At 37.2% G+C, this 18444-nt stretch overlaps 1 protein-coding gene across 1 annotated transcript in view; it reads left to right on the forward strand.

The window, feature by feature from the left end:
* Positions 1 to 9057: 9057 nt before the first annotated feature.
* LOC122798304 (cadherin-7-like) overlaps positions 9058 to 18444 on the forward strand; it is a 1449445-nt gene continuing 1440058 nt past the window's right edge. The window contains exon 1 of the mRNA XM_044067131.1: positions 9058 to 9256. The gene's annotated coding sequence lies outside the window, so the exon portion shown is untranslated. The remainder of the gene's footprint in view (positions 9257 to 18444) is intronic.

An 18444-nucleotide genomic window follows, 5' to 3' on the forward strand; every position in this document is an offset into this window, starting at 1 on the left:
CAGAAACTAGAAAGGAATGTCATTATTTATTTGTTTGTTTAATTGCATTTGTTTGCTCGTTCATTCTGGAAAAATATTTTCAGTGGAGACCTGGAGAGATAAACTCCATTATAAGAAATAAAATGATACACTGAATGAAAATACCTAAGAAAATTCAGAACTATAATGAAGAGTACAAACTTTCCATACCACAGAATAAGGAAAATGCTACGATACTAACATCCTTACTAGAGTCAGTGTTTACTGCACTATAACACAGAATGCTTATGTTATCAGAGAGGATTGCATGTGAAAAGCTGTGCAGCTCTGTGGCACAAATGGATTAAGTCATGACTATGAGCCAGATCACCTGTGCTTGAACATCAGCACACACTGTGCTGTAGCCAGGGAGCGTGGGAGCAAGTGGCTTATGCTGCCCACCCATGAAGGTGATGACCCTGGTCTGAACAATATATTTTTATGCAGGTAGTGACTTGCATGATGCCGGTGGCAGAAGGAACAGGTAACATAGATTTGGTGATGCTAAAGCAGGTGATGGTAATCCTTGTAAGAATGTGTGTTGCAGCATGCACACATTAGGGAAAGGCAAAGGATGTCACTGCAATGAGGAGGATCAAGACGTCAGCTAACATGACATGGGGATGGGGCCATACAGAGATGCTCCCCCCTGCCCTCCTGAGATGCTGAGAGGACACAATCACTACCTTGTCTATCTGCATGATTTCCTCTCTTCTGCTTTCACTCTAAATGGGGAATATCCTGGACAAGAAAATGAGGGGGCTAGATTCTTAGTTGTGAGGCTTAATGATCAATAGTCATGCAGGAAAGAGTACTGTAAAAATTTGTTGTTGGTTGTAAGAAAAGAAAAAAAGGAATGACATAGTAGCGGAAGCAGTTGATATTAGGGTATACATGTTTGTGTACCATAGGGGGTTATGCTGACATGGGCGTTAATGTAATAAATCTATGAGCATTATAGCACAATGTGAGACAGTAATACAAACATGTTGTGATGAGGAATAAATTCTTTAAGAAAAATATGAACAAATGCCTGCACCAGAAGCTACTAGGGTATGATGAGAGTGTGATTGCCATGTGCTGCATGCTGTTAGTGCTGTCATGGGTGCAGCACAACAAACATGTCCAAGAGGCAAGTGTCATTGGAGGCTGGTGGTCACGGTTCAGCTTAAAACAAATATTGGCTGCCATGGTTGGCACACCATGCTGCATGGAATGAATGGAATAATTTGGTTTAGTATGGGATGATGCTTCATAGGCAATAAGAAGAAAACTGTATTAAATCACAATAATGACCATTGATAATCTTTAGGTCACGTGCTGGAATGATGATTCCCACAAAATTCATCAACCTCACCACATCCTTTTGAAATGATCACTGACATAATTGTTTTTCTCATTTATCTATTTGCTAAAAAGATAAGCAGACTAAACCATTACAGGTTTTCAATACATAATGCAGAGTCCCAGGGGAATGGAAAATATAATGCAAATATGAAAACCCAAGTGAACAAGAGAACAGGCAAACCATGCATATGCTGGACCAAAGGCTAGAAGTGAACTCTGACCCCAGTAGTTGTGATACAGATATATTAACCCCAAAATCTCCTCAGCCTCCCCTTAATATATCTTACTCTAACTCCTCTAGTTATAAATTATAAACACTTCCTTTTCACCCACCTCCCACACATAACCCAATAACATGTGTTACTCACTAAGACCTACTATTTCTTTGATGGTGTTATGTTAACTGTGTAACTCACTGTGCAAATGCAAGGTATCGATTGTCAATCCCAAAATGTTTACTAAACCATAAGTACCATTCTCACTGCCATAAGTACCATTCTCACTGCCATAAGTACCATTCTCACTGATGACATCTATACTTTGCTCAGTGTGGTATTGCTGGTTATCATTAGTTGTTTCATAATTTTATAAACACTGTCCATGTTTTTGCCTCATATTTTTGGTCTGTTCATCATAAAATGTGTGGTTTTCTGCAAATCAATGAGGACTGAAATCACTGAATAATAACATAGTTTGAATTTCACATTTTATATCTATCAGAAAAAGCATGCTAACACAAATCCTGTTACTCTAGCAGCTTTTCAAGTTTATAAGAGCGATATTTAAAATCTGTCCCTATTTTTGGGCCTTTGTCCTCCCCATTATTCTAGGCTTTGTCCAGATTTCTTGCACTAGGAATTGTACAGGTATGCCTGACTTATACCTGTAAGGGTCCTTAGACCATTGTGCCTACTCAGTCAACAAATTAACTAACTGACTAACTAATTAAACACCGAGTCAAAATGGCACTACATGTCCTGTAGTACTGGATCTGATTCACTCATTTTTCATTTGTTACTGAAGATCGATGACCAAATCATTGGTCAGTGCTTCTAGGCCATAACCTGCTTCACAAAATAGGTACAAAATGTGAATGTAGTCAGCTTTTTTGATGCATATATATAAGTAATATATGACTTAGTAATAGGCAGGTCACCTACTCATTAAATAAATAAATGAATAAATAAATTGTGTGTATATGTATACGTATATGTATACTGAGCCTCTTAAACTGGAACATTGTCTGGTGAAAGCTAAAGTTTACTTGCTCCTTTTGATAAGTTTCAATGTAGTTCCAGACTATGACTGTATTTTTGACATATATAGTTTTTGGACAATGTTATATATATATCACTAACATTTGATAGGGACCAGAGGAGCCATTATCAGCCACAGAGTAGTCTGGGTACAGTATAGTAAAATAATTCTCTACTTTAAGGAAGAAACAGAAGGGATGCATCTTGTGACATTTATTTATTTATTTAAAGCTTTGTTAACTTTGTAATTGGGCTGGTTCAAAGACCCTTTTCAACCATGACCCACGTGGAGTCATGATCTGAAAACAGCAACACATTATATGCACAATACTAAGTATAGCAACAGATTGTGCATAATGTATCATAAAGCACAGCTACTATATAACATGGAACACAACTGTTTTACAATATAGAATGCAAACACAGTTGATATAAGTTACTCAGCATGGGTAACTTACAACAGTAAACCGTACTGAAAGGAAATCAATGTGACCAGGGAGATAGTTACTAAAATGTGGTGCATAGTGCTCCAATAAGAAAATGATAGACAAGTAAAATGTGCCAGTAGTTACCTGATAGGCAATGGATACAGTAGCAACTCTTTACTGCTACCTGAAAATGATTCAGTATAGAAAAGGCACAAGTGTTTGCTTAACTTGAAGGCTACCTTCTCACTTCAGAACACATTTAGTAAACACAACACACATACACATACAACACAGAGCACTTCCACTAAACCAGCTTGTTCTGAGAGTGTTAAGAGAGCACTGCTTAAGCCTTCCAGGTTAAAAAACCTTAGAGGCCAGTTCACACAGCAACACACCCACTTTCACCCTCACACCTACACATCAGACGCATTCCTTTAAGAGTTACAAGGCTTCAGAATACAAGCACTTATGGTCCACTGACACTCCATCAAACCATAGTAATGCTTTAATAATAGACAACTCTATTGCAGGGCATATGGACACTGACCTCAGCAGGCTGGATAAGAATAAGGTGACAGCTGTCTCTCTGGAGCAAGGATCCAGGACGTAACAAGGGGTGGGAGACTGGCATAATGGAGGTGTGAGTTTGGCACAATGGTTAAGGTGTTTGCCTTACAAACACAAGGTGCAGGGTTTGATTCTCACATGGAATAATTGGCTAGGCTTAAAATGGTCCATAAGGGCAGTTAGCCTATTACTAATCTATGAGCCTATACCTTCATCCTGACAAATATGATTATGACCTGATAGTGGTCTATGAAAGGGTTAATGACATTAGGTGTTCTACCCAGAGGGACATGGAGGAAGACATGATAGATTTTGCTATGCATGTGTCTGAGGCAGGAAAGAGACTGGTCTTTACTGGTACTTTGCCATCACAAAGAATGATGACTAGATTCAGAGACAAGATAACTGGATTTAATTATTGCCCATGTAGCTGATGTCATTCTAGGGGGGGTCCAGTATGTGTCAGCTTGGGATGAGATGGCCAACCAGCCTTCCTGCTTTGCTAGGGGTGGTCTACACCTATCTTAGGCAGTGTTCATCTGAGGAACATTACAACCTAGGAAATTTTAATTTGGAACACATTAGTGTGGCCCTACTCAATGCCAGGAATCTTAAAAAAAAAGAATGCTTGATTATCCTATCTCTGAATCTAGTCATCATTCTATGTGACAGCAGAGGCTGTAATGCAGCTGGAATACATTCATATATATGGAGTTACAGAGTCACAGTTTCAGAGCAGTAAGAGTACCAATCATAAAGCTGTCTCCATAGTTCCATTAAAAACAATAACAGTTAGGAACTATTCCAAGCCAAACTGTCTTTTATTAAGTGATGGTTTGTCAAATATCAGTAAGGAAACAGTACTCCAACCAGGGTTCGAATCTTCTCTATTCAGAGCCAGAAAACGCACAAATAACGAATGAATGAGATAGAAAAACTCAATTTATTTAAAACACGAAACAAAGCTTTCGGGTATAACCCTTCCTCGGTGTTTGTTAATATGTTTTTAACTAAAAACATTTTCATTATATAACCAGGACAGACAAAAAACACATGACACAGCCCACCTATAAGATAATACATAAAAAAGCTACATCACTATATTTAAAACCATGTGAAGTGCAAATACATTATTAGTATTTAAAGAAATATATATCATATAAATATTTTTTCATAAACGCAATTATATAAAATGAACAATACATAGCACATAAAAACGAAAAAGATATATAACATTTAGTGATACTGTTTCTGTCTAGATTCCAACATTGGTTTGATGGTAACTACATTGTTCAGTCCAGGTTTCTTATCAGCATTTAACCTGATAATCCAAAATTATACATTGAAGCAAGATAATTAGTCTTATCAAAAATCACAATGGCACCCCCTTTATCTGCCTGCTTAATTATGATATTTTTATTTTCCATCAGTGATTTGTAAGCCTCACTCTCTTTATATGTTATATTATATGAATAACTTTTCAGTTTGTGTCTAGACACATCATTATATAAATGTCTTAGTTCTTCTACACAAATAGAACTGAAAGCATTCTGAATTAAATAAATTTCTAGGTAGTCTTCCTAAATTTGCACATAGAAATATGTACAATTTGAAGAGAAGGCTTTGTTATAACGATTTTGAATTAAATGCAATGCCAGTAATAATGAATAAAATAGGCACCATACCCTGCTATCCTTGTAGTTGCTGTAGAGATATATGTACGGATAAGATATTTGTACATCCAACTAATGGAATCAAGTTTGATATTCGATGCCAGGCAACATGTAGGACCACATTGATCGTATATCTGGCTACTTGCACATTATGCACTGCATTTTATATTGGCAAATGTTCACGATCATTAAAAGAAAGAATTATTGAACATAAATCAGAAATGAGAAGGCATATTCTTACTAATTCCTTAGCACAACATAAAAAAGATGAGAATGAAAAACATAGCTTTAAATTTAAAGTGTTGCAAATAATAAATAAATGTTTAAGGTTAGGTGATACAATTAATAAACTTGATATCGCTGAATATAAATGGATTATCAGGTTAAATGCTGATAAGAAACGTGGACTGAACAATGTAGTTACCATCAAACCAATGTTGGAATCTAGACAGAAACAGTATCACTAAATTTTATATATCTTTTTCATTTTTATGTGCTATGTATTGCTCATTTTATATAATTGCGTTTATGAAAAAAATTGTTATATGATATACATTTCTTTAAATACTAATAATGTATTTGCACTTCACATGGTTTTAATTGTGAATTGATTCTTTTTTATGTATTATCTTATAGGTGGGCTGTGTCATGTGGTTTTTGTCTGTCCTGATTATATAATGAAAATGTTTTTAGTTAGAAACATATTAACAAACACTGAGGAAGGGTTATACCTGAAAGCTTTGTTTTGTGTTTTAAATAAAGTGAGTTTTTCTATCTCATTCATTCGTTATTTGTCAAAATTCAGTGCCACTCCAAACATGAAGAATGCAGCAGTCTATGCTGAATAACTCTCAGAACCTCTGTACAATCATGTCAAAGTCTGAACAGAACCTAGTGTACCATCCAGAAAAAGAGCCCAGGACTAGCCCCAGAAACAAGCCACCTTGGCAGCATCCCAAATTAAACTGGATATACAACAAAAGGAAAAAAAGACAGCAAAAATCAGGAAAGGTAATTCCCATAAAGATAAAAACTCTCTTATCAAAGTAAATAGGCAACTATGAGGGCTAACTAGGTCAAGCAAAGCCAATTTTGAGGTTACGATAACTTCCCAAGGTGAAATATAATGATAATTCCTTCTTCAGCGATATCTAAAACTTTAAGGGTTGCACTGAACTGGTGGTTAATGGTGTCACATTCTATGAGCCTGGTGATATAAGGAACCTGTTAGTAGACAAATATAGTTCCAACTTTAACTCCCCTTACCCACACCATTCACCAGGGTTGCTAGCTGGCTCACTGATAGAACTTAGGAGGTTAAATCACTGAGGCTACCTGCACAAAGAAGCCAGTTACCAGTGGAGTCCCCCTGGGCTCAGTGTTAGGCCTATTCCTATTTGGCTTTTACTTCTCAGATGTCAAAACCAAAGTCAAAGGTATCTAGCTAATAAAGTTCACAGAAGACTGAAAACTGGAAGCCGTCATTTAATTGATTTAATTCCCCCAAGATGAAAACTCCCTTCAAGCATGTTTAACGCAGACAAATGCTTGGTGCCAAAATCATGGCTTAAAACTCAATACCAGGAAATCCCTTATAGTACCTTTTGGTAAGTTGGCAACTCCAGGTAACCACATCGTCAACAGAAAAACCCTAAAAGTCGATTTGTTAGTTAGGGATCTGGGAACTCATTTAGAAAGTAACCTAGCCTTTGACCAACATGTCTCCAAGGTAGTAAAAAATCCCTCTGTGTTGCTCAACTTGTAAACAAGGGCATGGCATCTAGGCCCAGAGACATCATCATACCACTGTACGTGACCCTTATCAGACCCATAATAGAGTATAATGCCCACTTTGGTATGTACCTAACCAGACACATGCAGCAACTGGAACATCCACAAGGTTTTCTAACAAAAAAAATGCATGGAATAAACACAATGTCCTATGCTGATTGCCTCAAAGGCCTATCTCTTTACTAGGTATAATACAGACTTCCAAGAGGTGGTCTTTGCTTGGCATATAAGGCATCCCTTGACTTTGTTTTAATTACTCTTTTGTACATTCACAAAACAAACAGCATCAGAACTACTAGATTAAAAGACCTAAATTGTGCTTGTGACATAAATAGGTATGTTGGAAGACTGGTGTATTTTTCAGAGAATTACCTTTCTGTGGAATAGGCTCCCCATCTATTTGAAGGAGAGTTCCTCCCTATCCCTATATAAGCACAACTTGGCCCAGTGGATGGGTGATCAGAAATTCACTACTAGTCTGGTGCCTATGTCTCTGATGGACAAAGCCTGACACATTTGGTTTGCACGGCTTGATTTAATAGAGCCTTAGTGGCCATTAGCCTAATATACATCTATGAACCTATGAACCTGAGACTATAATATCAAAAGACCAAAACGCTGAAGACCACAATGTCTAAAATTTTTGAATACTGAATCTCCTTATGAGTGTGTACCCAGGAGTGAGTGCTAGCGTGTGTCCTGCAGGGGTATGGACCTAGATACAAGTGCTAGCATGTGTCCTGCAGTGGTACGGACCTAGTTACAAATGCTAACATGGATCCTACAGGGGTATGGACCTAGTTGCAAGTGCTAGCATGTGTCCTGCAGGGGGATGGACCTAGTTACAAGTGCTAGCATGTATCCTGCATGGGGCAAATGCAAAAGTTCACTATTGTGGTCTTTAGTGTTTTCATCTTTTGTTATTATGGTCTCAGGATTATGGGTTTCAAGACTGTGAGCTGCAAGAATCTGTCTTCCTATATAAACAAGTATTTAAACCTATATAAACAAGTATTTAAACTCATGCAAGCAGTGTCTCAAATTCTGAAGTTCAAAAAATAAAATCATCATAGCTCTATCCTAATGTGGGCCTGGATCTTTATGTTATATTAGATTATTGTACTTGAGGAACATGTTGCATTTTGTTTTAAATACTTTGCATATTGCTTATTTTCATTCTTTTGTTCTTAGCTAAGTAGAGTATGTTTTCTGTTTTGTATATTTTAGGTACCTGGTGGGCAGTTTGTTGTGTGTGTGTGTGTGTGTGTGTGTGTGTGTGTGTGTGTGTGTGTGTGTGTGTAACACACTGAAAAATTTATTAAAAATTAATATTTATGACATACCATGGTGCCATGGAACTGGAATCCACAGAAATATGGACATAAACATTTCTCATTGCAATCACAGAATAACTAACCTTTAGTGAATGTTCTCATTCCCTGTTTGCTTTTGCTTTCAGTATATTGTGGCCATAACAACAACTATCCTGTTATTGCAGCTGGGTAAGAACATTTTTTAACTTCAGGAAGTTATACTTTCTGTACTTACTGTGGTTTATTCAAAATACACGTGTTTCTTCTAAGACAACATATATGTTATATACATCGAATTGTGGGGGGAAAAAAACTGAGAGAAAATGGTTTTAAACTTTTTGTTATTACTTTCACAACAATAAGCTGATCATTTGAGAGCCTAATATCCAAAGTCATGCCCTTTTCACTTGGAAAATGCTTTCTTACAAGACAAATATCCAGTTTGCCACCTCAGTCACTTTCCAAATGAAGTACATTATTCTTCTCAAGAAGAAAACTAGTTCTATTTGTACTTTCCATGCTAGAACTGTCTGCATTTTAATTCAGCAGCCTGAATAAAAGCCAAGTCTGTTGTAGCAGCTGAACAAAAGTGTCTGTGTTTGCAGTCTGTGAACCAACGTGCTAAAAAGATTGCCTGAAGAAAGTAATGACATCCAATGGCAAGAATCTTAGAAAATAAATGTACAAGTTCATTACACAAATCCCAGTTAATTCTATAGACAAGAAGAGTCTAATAATCTGGAGGACACCAAAGAGAAAATAAAAGTCAATCTAACAATCTGTATCATACCAAAGAGAAAATAAAGGTTATCCAGAACTTAATGTTTCAGTTACTTCTGGAATAGTCAAGTAATTTTGTAAAGGTAAGAAGTCACTGTTTTATTGTCTTACTTCATATTTTTATTTATATTTCCAGATTATTTTTTATACTTTTTGTATTGCATTTCCCTTGAGTTTTGTGCCACTGTTTGGACTGTATTGCTGTCAAAAGAAATGTTTTTCTACTTAACACAGTAATGCACTAAATGTGTTTAGTGGTAGTCATGGCAAATGTCAAAAGGAAAACCAAGATACTGCTGCATGAATAATTATTTATGCATTCTGAAAGCTGAGAATGTTTACATTCAGTAGAAATAGGCACATTCTAAGTTATTATTGGAACAGTTTGCATGTGTACTGTGGGTTGACACTTTTTGTTCTCCATCTTATCCGAAAAAACATATAAAGCCATTATACACTTTATACACTGTTACCCCTTCACCTTCATAACTGCTTTTTAGATTTGCTGCTTTAGATCACAATATTTGAATTCACTGTATCAGAAAACTCAATTACTGAAACACACACACAAACACAAACTAACTCCCATTGTCATTATGGTTGAAAGAGGTTCATATCACAGACCATAAAAACAATATAACTGAAAACTAAATTGTCCTCTTAACCTGTGTTACACTCTTTGTATTAATTATAACTTATCTTTACTTACATCTGCTTGCTTCTTATGGTTATTTGTGTTCCTCTTGGGATCTAATTTGTAGTACGCAGTTATTGATCACGAATATACATTTTATCCGAGTCAAATATGTTGCATTTTAAACTTTCAAAAATAGAATAATGCTGGCATAATTAGTTAATGAATTTTGGCTTAGAATAGTAGAATAGTAAAATATTGCTATAATTTTCTCATAAGGCAGTGGTGACATAATAGAAATATTCTCTTTAGAAAGAAACACATTTTTCATGCCGCGGTGAAACAAAATAACTGCAATTAAGCTAAGAGTCAACCTATAAGAACATTTCCAAGGAGATCCTTCCTCAGTTCCACTTCTGATTGTATAACAATACTCGCAGATAAACATAAAGGTCAGATATAATAATAATAATAATGACATTTTACTTAATGAATTGTTTCAGAGGATGAGAGCAGAGATTATTTTACACTGAAATTCAATATGTAAATTGAATTGGAAGACTTGGATTTCTGAATATTTGCAGGTTATCATGTACTTTTTCAAAGATCTTACTAATTAATATGAATAGTAATAGGTGTTGATATTGTAAATCCTTCATGTTGGTGAGTATTTATACAACAAAAGCATGCACAACTGACACCCATAGCTCTTCTGCAGGTGGTCAAGGTAAAATTCTTTGAATGCCAGTAGCTTGAAAGTGCACAATATCAATCACTGTTTTCCATAGGAAGCTATTGCCTCTGTGATTTCTAAGTGTGGTCTGGCATTGATTCCCTTCTTTTTGAAGATTTCCATTTTTCCAGTTGGTGAAACTATGGAGTTGGTATATAAAAGTCTTGTGGTAGACAGCTTGCCCCCAACATCAGGGGAGTGCAGATAGGCTTGCCCCTTTCAAAAACATGCTTATATTTTTTCTGTGTTTTAGTCATTATTTTTTGGGCATTTTTAATGCTGTACATTGGGCAGATTGGCAATTCACAGTAGAAGTGATACGTAAACACACACACACACACACACACACACACACACACACACACACACACACACACACACACACACACACACAGTAACTTCACAAACACAGATGCACTGTCATTTAATTCAGTTGTCTGTTTCACTATACTGTCATTTAAAGGAAAGATTACCATCAATAAACGGTGGAGTGTTCTTGTGGCAGATGCCTGAGATATCTCAGAAATGATGAATAGAAACTTTTGTTAGTAATATTTCAGTATTAATGAATAGCAGCTAATGACAAAAGGTTCAGTTCAGAAATGTAATGTGCATTGCACAAGATTTCTGTAGTACATATTTTTTGTGGTAGACATAACAGCCACTTCACAATATCATGAATGTGAAATGGTATAAATGTGAAAACACAGTACAGTATCATATGCCAAGAAATGATGATGGTGCATATATGTAACATAACGTGCAATTTGTATACATAGTATAACATGGGATGCATGCATCCAAAATTCAAAGAAAATATTACACAGTGTAGCACATACAGAAAGACATGTCTTGCACACACACACACACACACACACACACACACACACACACACACACACACACACACACACACACACACACACACACACACACCAGTTATGTTGACACTACACACATTTATAGACATTGTTAGCTCTAGACAATATTTGCACTCATATGTTGGTCTGCTATTGCAGTCAGGATTATCTAGATATATAAACTTCTTCCAAAACCATGTGGATCTACTTTCTCAATGCACTTACTGAGAGGATAGCTTGACTTTTGATAGAAACACAGTCATGCTGTTGTCTGGGTAACATTAGTATCATTACAGAATCACTGTACTGATATAGAAGTTCTGTTGCTGAGATACACATAGCAACTTTATTCCTGAGCTTTCTACCTTTTTATGACCTTGGCTAGAGTACTGTCAGATTTACTCCACCACTCTTCATGTAGACATAGGTAATGGCCATAATGGCTCTGCCACAAATTGTCTATACCACTGCTCTGCTATTCTGTCCAGTTTTAACCCACAGTGATGCCCTGAATGTACAAATATGTGTTGCTTATAGCTTGTCTATGGAGCAGAGTGCTTAGTGCTCCACTGTGCTGATCTTTGTTAGCATATTCTGCTGTTTACAGTATTCATTTTTTCCTTCTTTGATAATTGTATTCCCTTGGTACTCATTGGGCAAAAGCAAACAACCAATCCAGAATGCCACATCAGTAAAACTCAGCAAACTCTTTGCATGGGCACATGTAGACACAGACACACAAAACTTACTGCATGCATATCAATAAACCATTTACAGAATTGAAAGTCCATCTAAAAGTATGACTATGGGATGTGGAAGAGAACTTGCACAGATGTTCATGGGTACACACAAACAAAGAGAGGTCATGTAGACCCTGCATACAAAGCACCCAACTATGCAAAGAACTGGAGAGCTAAGAGCTGCAAAGCAGCAACACTAACTACTCCAGTGCTGTGCTGTCCAGCTGCATACAATATGCCTTTTGCCTCAGGCACTTCAGCGTGCTGCCTAATGTAAGTTTTATGTCATAATACATAGCCATTAGTTATGATTTAACAAAACAGGATAAACTATTTTACAAATCATTGGCTTAGACTATGCATACTGTGCCTATTAGGCAGTTGCATAGCAGTGACGTACATGATTGTCTTGTGCAGCCTGCTTGGCTTTGCTTTTAGATGTGAGTGCACTGCTCACATCACACAATTCATTTCCATTGTAGTACCCTTGTGCAGCAATTGTAAGATGTCTTTTCTAAGCATGAAATACTGTGTGGAACAAATGACCTTATTGTCGTTGATCGCCAAGATTCACAAGATGTCTTTTATACCAATTAAATGTTCTCCCTTTGAGCTCAGTTACAGTTTTTTTGTGCTTTGTGTGTGTGTGCGTGTGTGTGTGTGTGTGTGTGTGTGTGTGTGTGTGTGTGTGTGTGTGTGTGCTCCCTGATTTCTGAAGCATAAGCTGACATTAAAGATGCAATGACTCTTCTGAATATCTTGAAAGTTATTCAAATGCAACATAAATGGCTAGCATAATCTGGATGTGAAGTTGTTTTTCTACCTATATTTCTTATAAAAATAGCTATTCAGACTATACAGTTTCAGCTGTACAGAACTGATTTGTGTAATAGTGATTGAAACAGCTTTTTACTCAATATATTGAGATAAATATTATGTGACAGTGTTCAAGATGTCAGTGGCCCAACAGGTAACACCCTTTCTTTGAGTACTAGATGATCAAAAGTCTGTAAATTCTATTCCCATGCCAGGTACTTGGATTAATTTCTTAGTACTGACACTCCAGTGCATCACAATAGTGGTGATATACTCCTGAATGTGGCCTCCTTTAAATTAATTTATTTATTTTATCTTACATTTGTTTGCCGGGATAGTTTGACTGGATACATGTCCGTTTTCAGCGGAGGCCCGGGGAGAAAAGCTCCAAAAAGCCATGCAACAAACTGTTACATTTTTACAGTTTAAAACACAAAATAAACCACAAATAAAAGGATTTTTACACAGATGTAAACAAGCACAAAAACATATACACAACCAAATTATGAAATTTTTACTTAGATGTAAAATTCTAGACAATGTTTTTGAGAATGATAGGGTATTGAATGCCTAGTAGGCTAACCTGGTAGTAGATCCAAGGAGATCATCATAGGATTTATAAGTTAAGAAACAATAAAGTGTAGGCAGAAGTCCTCCATGTGCACACGAGTGATGGTTAGAGTTAGTCTAGATTAGGACAAGGACATAGCCATTGTTTTTTAAAGTACTGAATCAGACTTTTCTTGAATTGAGGTAGAGAGAGTTCAGATGTAAAATTAGCAGGAAGAGAACTCCACGTTTTGCCAACAGAATTAGCAAATAGAGATTTAACTTCTGTGATTTTGGATTTGGGAGTTTGAACTAGTAGCATTTCAGATGAACAAAGTGCGCTTTACTGTAGGGGGTGATGAGGTTTTTAAGTACGGGTGTATTATCTGGCTGGTACAGGATCTTGTGTGCAACTATTAGTTGATTAACCTGAAGTACGTTAGGCAGTTCAAGCCATCCTAGTAGATTTAGGTTATGACAGTGATGAGTTCTGTAGGCTGCATCGGTAGCAAATCTAGCAATGTGATTGTAGCTGCTAGAAAGTTTATTATGGTCAGTTTTGCTGAGGTTTGTAAATAGAGGGGAAGCATAGAGGAGGGTGGAGAGTAGATGTGTCCAAGCAATTACAGTTCTGGCTAATGGTGTTAGTAAGGGCTTGATACTATATAGTGAGCCAAATTTTTTATTAACTGTTTTAATAGCTTTATTGATATGCAGATCAAACTTAAGGTTATTATCTATTATAACTCCTAACAGTATGGTTGAAGAATCTGGGGAAATAATGGTGCTGTTGTTGGATTTTAATGTAAAGGCTATAGGGGCAGACCTCTGAGTGGGGGTGAAATGCAGCAGTTTGATTTTATTAGGATTTAACATGAGACAACAGTTAAGTAGTCAATTTTTAACTGTGTTAAAAGTATTTTGGGATAGAATCTGCAACTCTGTAGGTGAAGTGTCGGAGCATACTAAAGTGGAGTCATCCGCATACTGAATGCATGTTGCATTTGGGATGACCTTATACAAATCATTGATGAAAAGGGAAAATGACAGTGGACCTAGTATGGAGCCTTGGGGTACTCCAAAGGTGATGGGTAAAAGTGTGGATAGTTTGCTCTGCCATAGGACAGCCTGTTGTCTACAACTGAGATATGATTGAAACAATTGAATGGCCTGGTCCTCTAGGGAGATGGATTTCAAAGTGTTTACGAGTACTTGGTGGTTTACCATATCAAGGGCTTTTGAAAGTTTGAGGAAAATAGCAGAGGAATGTTTCTTATTGCTTCGGTGTTGGTTAATGGCATTAGAGAAGGAGGGCTGAGGTTGTACTATGGAATGGTCTAAAGCCATGTTGGATGTTGGCTAGAAGATTATTATGGATAAGATAGTTCAGAAGTTGATTGTGGATGCATTTTTCCATAATTATAGCCAAGGGTGACAGAATAGCTATGGGTCTATAGTTTGAAAGTTCAGTAGAGCTGCCCCCTTTATGGAGTGGGATGACATGGGATATCTTCCAGATGGAGGGAATGGATGCTTCAGTTATAGTTCTATTGATCAGGATAGTAATGGGGTATGCTATGGCATCTGCAGCATTTTGTAGATATTCTGCAGGCCCGAGAGCAGCGAGGGCAAGCGGAGCAGGGCCAAACCAGACCACGAGGTAGTAAGGGTCTGTGTATACTGCGTGAGTGCACTGGAGCTAAAAGTAGGTTCTTTCTTACTTTCTGTTAGGTTCCTCTCCTCCTTTTTATAACAATTTGTCTAAAGAGTTGTGTTTGTTACGTTTTATAGTTTTATGGCTATGAGTGTAAATTTCACTTTTATGCCCTGGTAAGACGTTTAGCGTTCAAGAGCTCACACATAAAGCATTAAGCTTTCTTGAGCAGTTTTCCACTGAGGTACTCTTTAATGGGTAGTAAGGGACTTAGTAAGCCAAATCAGGTAGTAAAGGTTTTCTAAGATATTGATTGGAAGGGAGTTATTAGTGCTTCACACCCAGTCCAGCTTTGTAAAATCTAGAATGGTGCCTGCCTCAGGTAATATTTATTAACTTTGGGAATGGCTTAAGGTAATAAACAGGGAAGGGGGAGGGGGAAACAAGAGTGTGGGCTGGGAGTTGTTTTGTACTGCTGTTAATGAGCCAAGATCCAGGCAAAGACAAGTTTGTGTTTAAGAAAAACAATCAAAATTGACCATGAACTGCTGTGAAGCTGTAAATCATTTCTTAACAATTTATCAGGTGGGAAAAACAGCATAACCTTGTATCTGTAGGCTACTGTGCTCTCAATTAAATTAAACACACACAGTATTTGATCAGTAATGGATACTATTTGCTAACAGAAGGGAATAAAAGAGACATGGAAGATGAGTGTGTGTGTGGGGGTGGGGGGAGCTGCTCACAAGCCAAAGCAGAGTGCTTTCCAGGGGATAATGAATATTAGCTCAAACAGGTAGACACATACACAAAGTTAACTTTAGCTGTTTGTGTTTGCAGACAGTTCAGACCCGGACTGCGCTTTTCATATAACAGTATATCCACTGGTTGAGATGCTATACCAAGGTGCTATCTTCCTGAGCTGGCCATAGCTAAAGTTGATGCTAAAAATCCCATGGCGTTATAAAAAAACAGAATCATGGAGATGCCCTGTCTACATTTTTCCTAGGTAATATGAATATCAGCTTGGGTCTCCCCTGAAAAGAGGATACTGGCCTAGTAGCTAACTTGGTCAACAAAGAGCAAATAAATAAATAAATAACAATAATAATATTGCAGCCTACTAGAATACTGTATATACTAGCAAGTAAGAGGATGTCTATGTGGTTCTGCTAGCTTTCTTTATACCAGCTTATTATGAACTTGTGCAGTTTATATAAAATGAAGCTGTATTAACATTCATCTGCTCACTCTCACCATAGTCAACCTATGAGGCAGTACAACCTCTCACCTCACTAATGCCCTGAATAAATCCACCATATTAGATAAAAAGGGGAGAACTGAAGAGGGGCTCAGTCTGAACCTCTCTTATGTTGCCTACTCACAAAAGAAAATCCAAATAACTGGACATGGGAGAGAAGAATTAAAGCAAAACCCCATGTCAAAAAGGGAATTACCCTGCACTGCTCAAACATAAAAGCACTAAACCCCTCCCCTGCCTATCTCACTTCTTCCTTAACTGATCTGCATCCCGTAACTCTGCCCTTCCCTAAACAATTCCTACTACCTTTCCTTAGCTTACATCACTATTTTCTAGAATTCCTTACTCTATCCCCATCCTTAGCCCCTCCCTTATACTACCAACCAAGGCGTCTCTGGACATACAGGTCTGGTTGCAAACTATATTTGTCCATATTCACCTTTAGACAAAAAAGCACACCAAATATGCCATCACAACCAGTTTATTAACATGAACGTTGTCTACCAAACATACTGGAATAGTGGATGATTCAAAATGAATACAACATTAAATCACAAAGCAAGAATTTGCATTTATAGGCAGCATTAAAAACACTCAACATTCATCATTTGTCCTGAAATACAGTGTTACATTCCTCTGCTCCCTCTAATCACACTCAACTTATGAGTCAGCATACCTTTGCTCACCTCACCATTGGTCTGACCAAATCCACCATAGTAGGCAAAAAAGGGGAGAGCAGAAGAGGGGATGAATCAGAATCTCTCATACTCAACCCATTAGCCTGAACAGACAGACTACCCCCTCTCTTAAGAAAAACAATGTCAAGAACACATTAAATATATTCAAAGCTATCTCACTGAAATTAACCCCATCCTTCCAATACCAAACTGGATCCCATTCATCAAAATCTTTAAGAAAAATCACAAACAGACCTAACCTTCCTAATTCCCTAGCCACTCTATGGTTAACAATATACATAGCTCTTTGCAAACCCACACACTTATGAGCCTGCTTCCAAACCAATCTTGGGGCAAATTACTGACCACACTAGTAGCATCTCAGGACTCTTATGTTTAAACCTCACCAAATCATCTACAATCCATGCTAAAAGTCTCCTTTAGAAATCCATCCCAGATCATAGCCTACTAAGTGAACTAACAAAATGCCAACAACCCCTAATGCTGTTTGTATGTTATCATACTCACTGAACAACTCCTACTATATCAGACCTCTGAATCTGTGCCACAAACCATTCCACCTGTCTTCAGGGACTCCAAACCACCTGCTTCTTCCATGTCTTATCACTGCTGTCCTTGCTGCTCAAAACAGAAAAGAATGGCCCAGAATGACAATGGTTCCACCTAAACAAAAGAAAAATAACTTATATAATCCAAAAAGGTTCTAGATGACCATCACCCTGCTGTCTTGATTACTTCAACTGACTTACCCTCCTCTGCTTGATCAGACACTCTTCCAATCTGAAAGCAATATGTAGAAAACCTGTCCACTGAAATACCTTGACTGTAAAAGGGCTTATCCACCATCTTGACAAACTGCCCTCCCTAAACAACTTTACAAAAAACAAAATCACTCACTGTTCCTCAGCACAGCCTTTTTAACTATATATCCCTGCAGCAGGACACAGCAGTCTTTCTTTATCACTCTTCAGTACTATAAGATGTTCCTTCCCTACTTGAACCAACCTTGATCATTGCAACCAAGTCAATGCAACCAAATCTTAATACAAACCTCCTTATGGAATAAATATCCTAGCAATTCACCTACCCAAAAAGCCCCCAGATACATGAAAACTACCAATGTTACCCAAACCATATATTCGAACAAACTTCCTGACACAAGAAACAAACCTCTCAACAGTACTCTAAGAACTTACTTATTTAGCAGAAAATTACTATACTCCTTATGGACAATGATCCTTTCCAAATGTTTCACCATCCTAATCACACCTTAGGTATTCATCACATCTTCCAAATTTGCCAATTAGACAAATGCACTAAGTGCTA

The sequence above is a fragment of the Protopterus annectens genome, chromosome 3.part1, assembly GCF_019279795.1.
Source record: "Protopterus annectens isolate FY-2018-M chromosome 3.part1, PAN1.0, whole genome shotgun sequence".
Lineage (NCBI taxonomy): Eukaryota > Metazoa > Chordata > Ceratodontiformes > Protopteridae > Protopterus > Protopterus annectens.